Source organism: Belonocnema kinseyi, chromosome 3 (assembly GCF_010883055.1).
Source record: "Belonocnema kinseyi isolate 2016_QV_RU_SX_M_011 chromosome 3, B_treatae_v1, whole genome shotgun sequence".
NCBI lineage: Eukaryota > Metazoa > Arthropoda > Insecta > Hymenoptera > Cynipidae > Belonocnema > Belonocnema kinseyi.
In genome coordinates this window covers 121,246,174-121,254,417 of record NC_046659.1, presented here as the reverse complement: position 1 = coordinate 121,254,417, position 8,244 = coordinate 121,246,174, and the positions used below count along the sequence as shown (strand labels likewise).

At 27.2% G+C, this 8,244-nt stretch overlaps 1 protein-coding gene across 1 annotated transcript in view; it reads right to left on the bottom strand.

Annotated features, from left to right (window-relative positions):
- The window catches only part of LOC117170010 (bestrophin-4-like), a 66,977-nt gene extending 64,426 nt beyond the window's left edge, over positions 1-2,551 (bottom strand). Inside the window, exon 1 of the mRNA XM_033356524.1 lies at positions 2,256-2,551. The gene's annotated coding sequence lies outside the window, so the exon portion shown is untranslated. The remainder of the gene's footprint in view (positions 1-2,255) is intronic.
- Between the last annotated feature and the right edge of the window lie 5,693 nt (positions 2,552-8,244).

Genomic DNA, 8,244 nt, shown 5'->3' with positions numbered 1-8,244 from the left:
GGGTCCAGTGGAAGTACCGTTACTGATGATACATTTTAAAGAATAAATCATTTTAAAGAAAGAAACTACATTTATAAAATCCACAAAGAAAAATCATCTACATTGAAACTCTTCTATAGCGCCGATTTTGGGGCTGACAGTGGGTGGAAACTAACTCATTATAGTCCGCTCCGCTTTTGTTCGTTCACACACACTTGCGGCGCGGCGTCAATTCTCGGAAGGGATATAGAAGGGAGGGCTATTGAAGGGTCTCACTGTACTTTGGTTCAAAAGTTTGGTTAAAAATTCTACTATTCAGTAGAAAATTTGATTATTTTGTTGAAAATGAAACTATTTTGTTAAAAAGTCATATTTTGTATCAAAAATTCGGGTACATGGTTAAGAGTTACACTAGGTTCCCCTTTATTGAAAATGTAACTATTTTGTTAAAAATTCGTTCTTTGTTCTAGTAGAAAGTCATTTTTCAAACTAACAATGTAACTATTCCATTTTTGTGTGAAAATTGATACTTCGTAATTAAGAACTGGTCTTTCCTAGTCGAAAAATTATGTATTTTGTTAAAAAGTCGGCTTTTTTAGTCGAAAATTAATTTTCTTGGTTGGAAAGGCATCCTTTTTGACTCAAATTCAACATTTTTTTTTAAACATTCATAAGCTTAGTTGAAAACTTATCTTTTATGTTCAAAATAAACTCCTCCTGTTGGTTAGAAACTTCAAGAATTTAGTAAAAAATTATATTGTTTCGTTAAAAATTAACTTTTTTGTTAAAATTTCCGATATATTTGGTTTAAATTTAACTTTATTTTGGAAAAGTAGCTTTTTTTATTAACAAATCATATCTTCTGGTTGAAAACTCAGCCATTTTGTTAAAAATTAATTTATTTGATTAAAAATTCCTGTTTTTCGTAAAAAAATTGATCTTTATAGTAGAAAATTCCTATTTTCTGGATAAAAATTAATTTCTTTATAAAAAACTCCTCCTGTTGGTTAGAAACTCCAAGAATTTAGTAGAAAATTAAATTGTTTTGTAGAAAATCGGTTTTTTAAAATAAAAAGTTAATTTTTATTATAAAATTTAACTATTGCATTTTTTTTTAAATTGAACTTCTTTAGTTCAAAAATGCAACTATTTGGTTTAAAGTGTGTTGGAATTTTTTTGGTATAATATTGATCTTTTTCCTAGGAAATTTATCTCTTTTTTTGAAAATTTAAATATTTGTTTAAAAATTAACCTTTTTTATTTAAAAATTCAACCACATGGTTGAAAGTTGTAGCAGTGTGCTAAAAATTCATATTTTTTCAGATTTACCAGTTTAGTTTCAAATATAACTTTTTTTTTGGAAATTCAGTTTATTTCTGTTAAAAATTCATTTTTTAATCTGAAAATTGCACTATTATATTTTTGATTAAAAATGTATCCTTTATAATTGGAAAATAGATATATTTTGTAAAAAATTGAATTGTTTTGTAAAATATTCGTCTTTTCTTCATTAATTTTTTGCAATAAAAATTTAATTATTGAATTTTTGTTAAAAACCGAACTTCTTTCGTTTAAAAATTCAACTATTTTATTAAAAATTTATGTAATGTTTTAAAAATTCTTTTTTGTCGTAGAAAATCTGGTTCAAATTGGATTTATTGAAAATTCTCTTCTTTTTTATTAATAGCTAATTTTTTAACTAACAATGTAACTATTCCATTTTTGGTTAAAAATGTATGTCATTAATTGAAAGTTCTCATTTATTGGTAGAAAATTAATCCAAGTTTTGGTTAGAAATTTAATCTGTTTTGTTCAAAATTCGATGTATATTATAATCAAAATGGTATTTACATTCATTTTATTTGAAAGAATTTATTCTTCCATTATTACCCTTTTTTATGAAAAATAATCCTCTTCTCTGTTTTTATGGAATTTTCGTAAAACAATACAAAACCCCCCTTTTTTTAATTATTGAAAAAAAAAACTTTTATCGTGTTTAGAATCATTTTCACCAATTCTGTACTGAATTACTCCAAATTATATGAAAAGATACTATTTTATCCTTGACAGCTGTCACTTGAATTTTTAAATACATATCCAAACAAAGATCGAAGAGATAACCTATAAATTCAAAGATAATCGTTTAAAAAAATCAAGCCATTAAAAATAAATGAAAAACAAAAGAGAGGTCACGATTATTTTGAAGTAAACATATCATAAAAACGTAATTTTACTCAGAAATTGATCAAATATTTGGGGGTTTAACATTTTGTTACCATTTTTGAAACCCAGATTCGTCCATGGAGAAAAGGCAGGAACTGCAGATGATGCTGATCCATCCCGATGCTTGTTTATGTGCATCCAGGCGTCTAGGGTGAACACGCGATTTTTTTTAAAGGTCAAAAGACAATTAAATGTGAATTGCGAATGGCAATTCGCATGTACTTTCACGTACCACTTTTAATCACATGAGGACACTGTCAAACACCTGGCGACCGACAAAGAGAACGTGCGAATTATCTGGAAAAAATAAATCCACACAACCGGTGCAACCGGAATACTAACAAATACTAACAAACCCGCTCTCAAACTCAGTGAGCACTGAGCGGAGTGAGCTGAGGGAGTCAAAGGGGCTTCCCCACCCATCGTTTGCAAACGTACCTAACCTGCCTAACCTCACAATCCCCACCATTGTGATTTCACACACAATTTGGTCCATAACGTCCGTAAGTTCCTTTTCGGTCCACTGATCGTTTGAGAAAAAAAATATTTATCTATTTAATAATGTTTGATCTTTGAATTTAAATTTTGGCCCCTATTCGTGGCCTGAACACTCAATTTGTTCCACATTTTTTGTAATTATATAACATTAATTTTGGTTAAATTAAAAATAAAGTTAAACTTTATTATGTTCCAAGAGTAAAACAGTATTTCAAATAGAAAATTTTCAAATTTATCAATTTATTTTAAACGAAAAAAAAAATTTTTCTACCAGGATAGATGGGCGTTTAACAGAATACTTGAATTTTCAACAAAATAATTTAATTTTTGACTTAGCTAAATTTTCATCATGAAAAAGATAAATTCCCAGCCAAACAGTGTCATGGTTTCTATTTCAATAAAAAAATGAAATATATAAAAAAAGAATTTTAAAATAAAAAATACGAATTTTTAACAAATAAAGATTTTTCACTCAAGAAAGAAATAAAAGTTTATTTAAATTGTTGCACCATCAAGCCAAAAAGACGAAATTTTTCTCTATAAGAATTGAATTTTCAAACAAAAAATATGACTTTTCAGCAGAAAGTCAATTTTCCCTGAAAGTGATGCGCTTATACCTAACAAAACTGAAATTTCAAACTTTTTGACTAGACAGTTCAATTTTCAACCAAACAAAAGCCTTTAATCAATACAAAATAGTAGTTTAACTTTCAACCAAAGAGATGAATTTACAACTAATAATATAAATCTTCGACAAAAAAAAATGATTTCTTAACAAAGTAATTCAACATAGTCTTTAAAAAAAGTTAAATGCTCAAGCAAAGAAGAAGAATTATTAAAAAAGATAAATTTTCAAAAAAATAGTTGAATTTTTTGTTTAAAAATTTCACTTATAAATTTTCACGATCAAAATATGCATTTTTAAACCAGAAATTAGTTTCTAAACAAAAACTAATTTTTTGATCCAAAAAGACGAATTTTTAAACAAAAAAAGACGAATTAAAAAAAACAGTTTAATTCTCTACCAAATAGTTACATTTTTACATAAGAAGGATGACATTTTTACTAAAACAGATGAATTTTTAATAAAAAACGACAACGTTTTGTTTTAAGTAGAACTTTTATCCAGAAAAGATTTCAGTTCATTTTTCAAAGTCAAAATATAAATTTTAAGCAAGAACTACATGTTTTAAGAAATAGTTCAATTTTCAACAAAACAGTATAATTTTCAACCAAAAGTATGACTTTTTAATGAAAAAATAGTTTAATTTGGAACCAAACAGAAGAAGTTACATAAATTAAATTTAAATTAAATTAAACAATAAGTACCAGTAATTATAAGATTCGTCATTTTGTTTTTAAAATTCTTTTTTCTTTCATCTATGAAAGAGGAAAGTTCTTTTAAAACAGATGAACTATTTTATTAACATAAATAAATAAATAAAGAGTTAAATTTTCATTCAGAAAAGATTCTAAATCACTTTTCAACATCAAAATATTAAATTTAAACAAAAGGGAAATTTTCTACAAAAAAGTTAAATTTTCAACAAAACTGTAGAATTTTCTATCAAAAAACATGATTATTCAACAAAATTATTGAATTTTCAACCAAACAATTGCATTTCTATCCAAAAAAGGTCTAATTTCTGCTATGGCAGCTCAATTTTAAAATCAATAAGACAAAATTTCAAAAAAATGTTGAGTTTTCAACCGAACAATTGCATTTTCATGCAGGAAACATGAAATTTCTTCTAAAACGGATGAATTAATTTTAAAAAACCTGAAAAAATAGTTACATTTCCTTATACAGAAAATCACAGTTCACTTTTTAACATCAAATTAATAATTGTAAGCAATAAGTTAATTTTCTGCTAAACAGTTAAATTTTGAGCCAAAAAGCATGACTTTTTAGTAAAATTTTTAGTAGTTGCATTTTTGTCCAAGAAAAATGAAAATTCTACTAAAACAGGTGGATTTTAAAATCAAAAAGACCAATTTTCAAAAAAGGGTTGCATTTTTTCCAAAATGATTTCAATTGACTTTTTATATCAAAGATACGAATTTTAAACAAATATTAATTTTTTCGGAAATAGTTGAATTTTCAAGAAAACAATTGCATCTTTATCCAAGAAAGATGCAATATTTCTACTAAAAAAATGAACTTTTAGATCAACAAAAACAAAACTAATTGTGTTTAAATACTTTCATTTTCCAACAATGTGATGAGTTTCACGCTAAAAATATGAATCTTCAACTGAAATAGTTGAATTCGTAAAAAAAATTTCAACTAAAATGATGATTCCTAAACTACTATCGGCGAGAAAACTATAGGCATCTGTCTTTGAAGCTTAACAACTCAGTCAAAAAAAATGCCAGCGCAACAAACAAAAATAGTCATTTAAAAGCTGAAAGTGTTCCACGTTAATGAGCTTGAAGACGTTTATGTAAAAAAAATTTTGTGCTTAGCAGACTGAAAAATGTAAAATAAAGTAAGGATTTTTGGGCACATTTAAGAACAGTCAAGTTTAGAGCATTATTTCTTATACAAGGGGCAATTGGAAAAATGTGAAAAAATTCATGAGTGTGAGGAAAACTATTGTACACCAGTTGCAATTGAGAAATTTTAAAAATAATGAAAATTGTTGCTTAAAAGTACAAAAATGTGCAACTATATTAACTTCAGTTCTAATACAGATATTAAAGCGATTCAAGCTGCAAACTGTAATGGATAGGCTCTGTATTTATTTTCAATTACCCGGAAGGACGTGTTAGTCTTATTTTTTGTGAAAATCGCGATATTTTTATACATTTTTTTTATTGGAAAAGAAGTGACAGAAAGCAGGGGGGCCCTTTTTTGTTTTACTGCCGACCGCCGGTGCCATTCTTCGACCCCTGGTTCTGAATGTTTGGATGGCACCTGGCCACGGGTCGAAGAAAGGGACCAGCGGTCGGCAGTAAAAAGAACGGCCCCTCCCCCCTGCTTTCTGTCACTTGTTTTAAAACAACAAAAATTGTTTAAAAATATGACAATTTTCACAAAAAATAAGACTAACACATCCTTACGGGTGATTGAAAGTAAATACAGAGCCTATCCATTACAGTTTGCAGTTTGAATCGCTTGAATATCTGTATTAGAACTGAAGATGATATAGTTGCACATTTTTGTACTTTTAAGTAACAATTTTTATTTTTTTTTCAATTTCTCAACTACAACTGGTTCACAACAGTTTTCCTCATACTCATGAATTTTTTCAAATTTTGCCCATCGCTCCTTGTATAAGAAATAATGCTCTAAACTTGACTGTTCTTAAATGTACCCGAAAATCCTTACTTTTTTTTACATTTTTCAGCCTGCTAAGTGAAAAATTTTTTTTACATAAGCATCTTCAAGCTCATTTACGTAGAACATTTTCAGCTTTTATATGACTGTTTTTTTGTTGCGTTAGCATTTTTTTTGACTGAGTTGTTAAGCTTCAAAGGCAGATGCTTATAGTTTTCTCGCCGATAGTAGATGAAATTTCGTCTAAAAACAGGTGAGTCAAAAAAAAACTATAAAAAATAGTTAAATTTCCATCAAAAGAAGATTCCAGTTCACTTTTCACCACCAATATAATAATTGTAATCAATAAGTTAATTTTCCGATAAATAGTTGAATTTTTAAGCAAAAAGCATTACTTTTTAACAAGATTCTTAGAAGTGGCATTATTGTCCAAGAAAAATGAAAATTCTATACTGAAACAGGTGGCTTTTTAATTTAAAAGGACAAGTTTTCGAAAAAGGGTTGAATTTTTATCCAAAAAGATTTCAATTCACTACAAATACAAATTTTAAACAAATATTCATTTTTTTGGAAATAGTTGAAATTTCAAGAAAAAAATTGCATCTTTATCCAAGAAATATGCAATATTTCTAATAAAAAAGGTGCATTTTTAAATCAAAAAGACAAATTTTCAGAAAAAAATAGTTTTATTTAAAAAAAATTTCTGTTTACTTATCAGTAAAAAATATGAATTTTAAACAAAAGGTTCATGTTCTACAAAAAGAGTAGAATTTTTTACCGAAATAAATATAACAAAACAGTTTAATTTGCAACCAAAAAGGATGTATTTTTTAAGAATTGTTAAGTTTTCGTCCAAATAATAAAATTTATAACTAAAAAGATAATCTTCAGGATGAAGGTTTTGCGAATTTGCAGAAATAACGTGCATGAGTGAAGAATCCCCTCCTCACTTTTATTGATAGAACAGAAAATTTAAATAAAAAATTATTTTTACATTCTCATCAAGAGAAGGTATTAGATTTGTGTAAAATTTAACCCCCCTCGTTTTTCTCAAATGTTTACGTTTTGAGGCCCCCTGAATCCGAAAAACAGGTTTTTGCGAATGTGTCTGCCTGCCCCCCCCCCCCCACCTCTATGTGTGTGTGTGTGCCTGTAGATTTTTAGTTTGTTAGCACGATAACTTCCGAAAGAATTGACAGATTGGATTAGCTTTTGGTATATTCTTTTAATGTCCTAAAATAAAGGTCAAGTTCGTTAGCCAACCATTTTGGGTGAAAATTCAAAAAGTGAGCGTATTTTGAAAATTTTTGAGAACACTTTTTTTAAATTCAAAATTATCTGTACGAATATACATAGTATCCAATCAGACGAACAATTTATCCTGATGACTTTTTTTTATAAAACCAAAATTTACCACAGTTATAGCATTTACAAAATTTAAAAAAACACGAAAATCAACATTTTAAGCCAAATAACGCATGATATGAAAAGAAGTCAAAAATAGAAAAATGTTTCTTTTCCAATGCCCCACAAGATTATTTGAACAACCCTTTTTGATTTTTCTTAAAAAGTTGAAAATTCAAAATTTGATCGTACCAAAAATTTTTGAAACCACATTTTTTCAATATTTCAAAATTCTAAATACAATTATTTATAGTACTCAGAAACTCAAACAATTTATCCCTATGACTTTTTTCTGTAAAAACAAAATTATCAGAGTTAGAGCATTTTAAAAATAAAAAAAAAAAACGAAAATGAACATTTTAAGCCAAACAACGCACGATATGAAAAAAGGCTACGAAAATACAAACGTTGCTTTTTAAAAGCCCTACAAGCTTATGATAACAACTTTTTTAATTTGGTCGAATAGTTAAAAATTCCAAATTTGATTGTACCAAAAATAATGAAAAATCCACAAATTCCATTTTTTGGTCAAACTATGCAAAATACGAAAAAAATGAATAAGCTAAAATTGCGCGCCCTGGAAAGGCCTACAAATTTATAACAAATGATTTTTCGATAGGATGCGTAGATTTTGTTTTTAGTCGTAAAAAGAACATTAAAAATAAAAAAATAAAAGGTTTTTGGACTAGCGACAAAAGCTACGGAAAAATGAGACAAAACTTATTCATCCAAAAAAGAGCTATAATTTTTGATAGGACACGTAGTTTTTGCTTTAGACATAAAAATTAACATTCAAAATAAAAATATTGAATTTTTTGGAAATTGACACAACGTACAAACTAAAATTAAAAGAAAAAAAT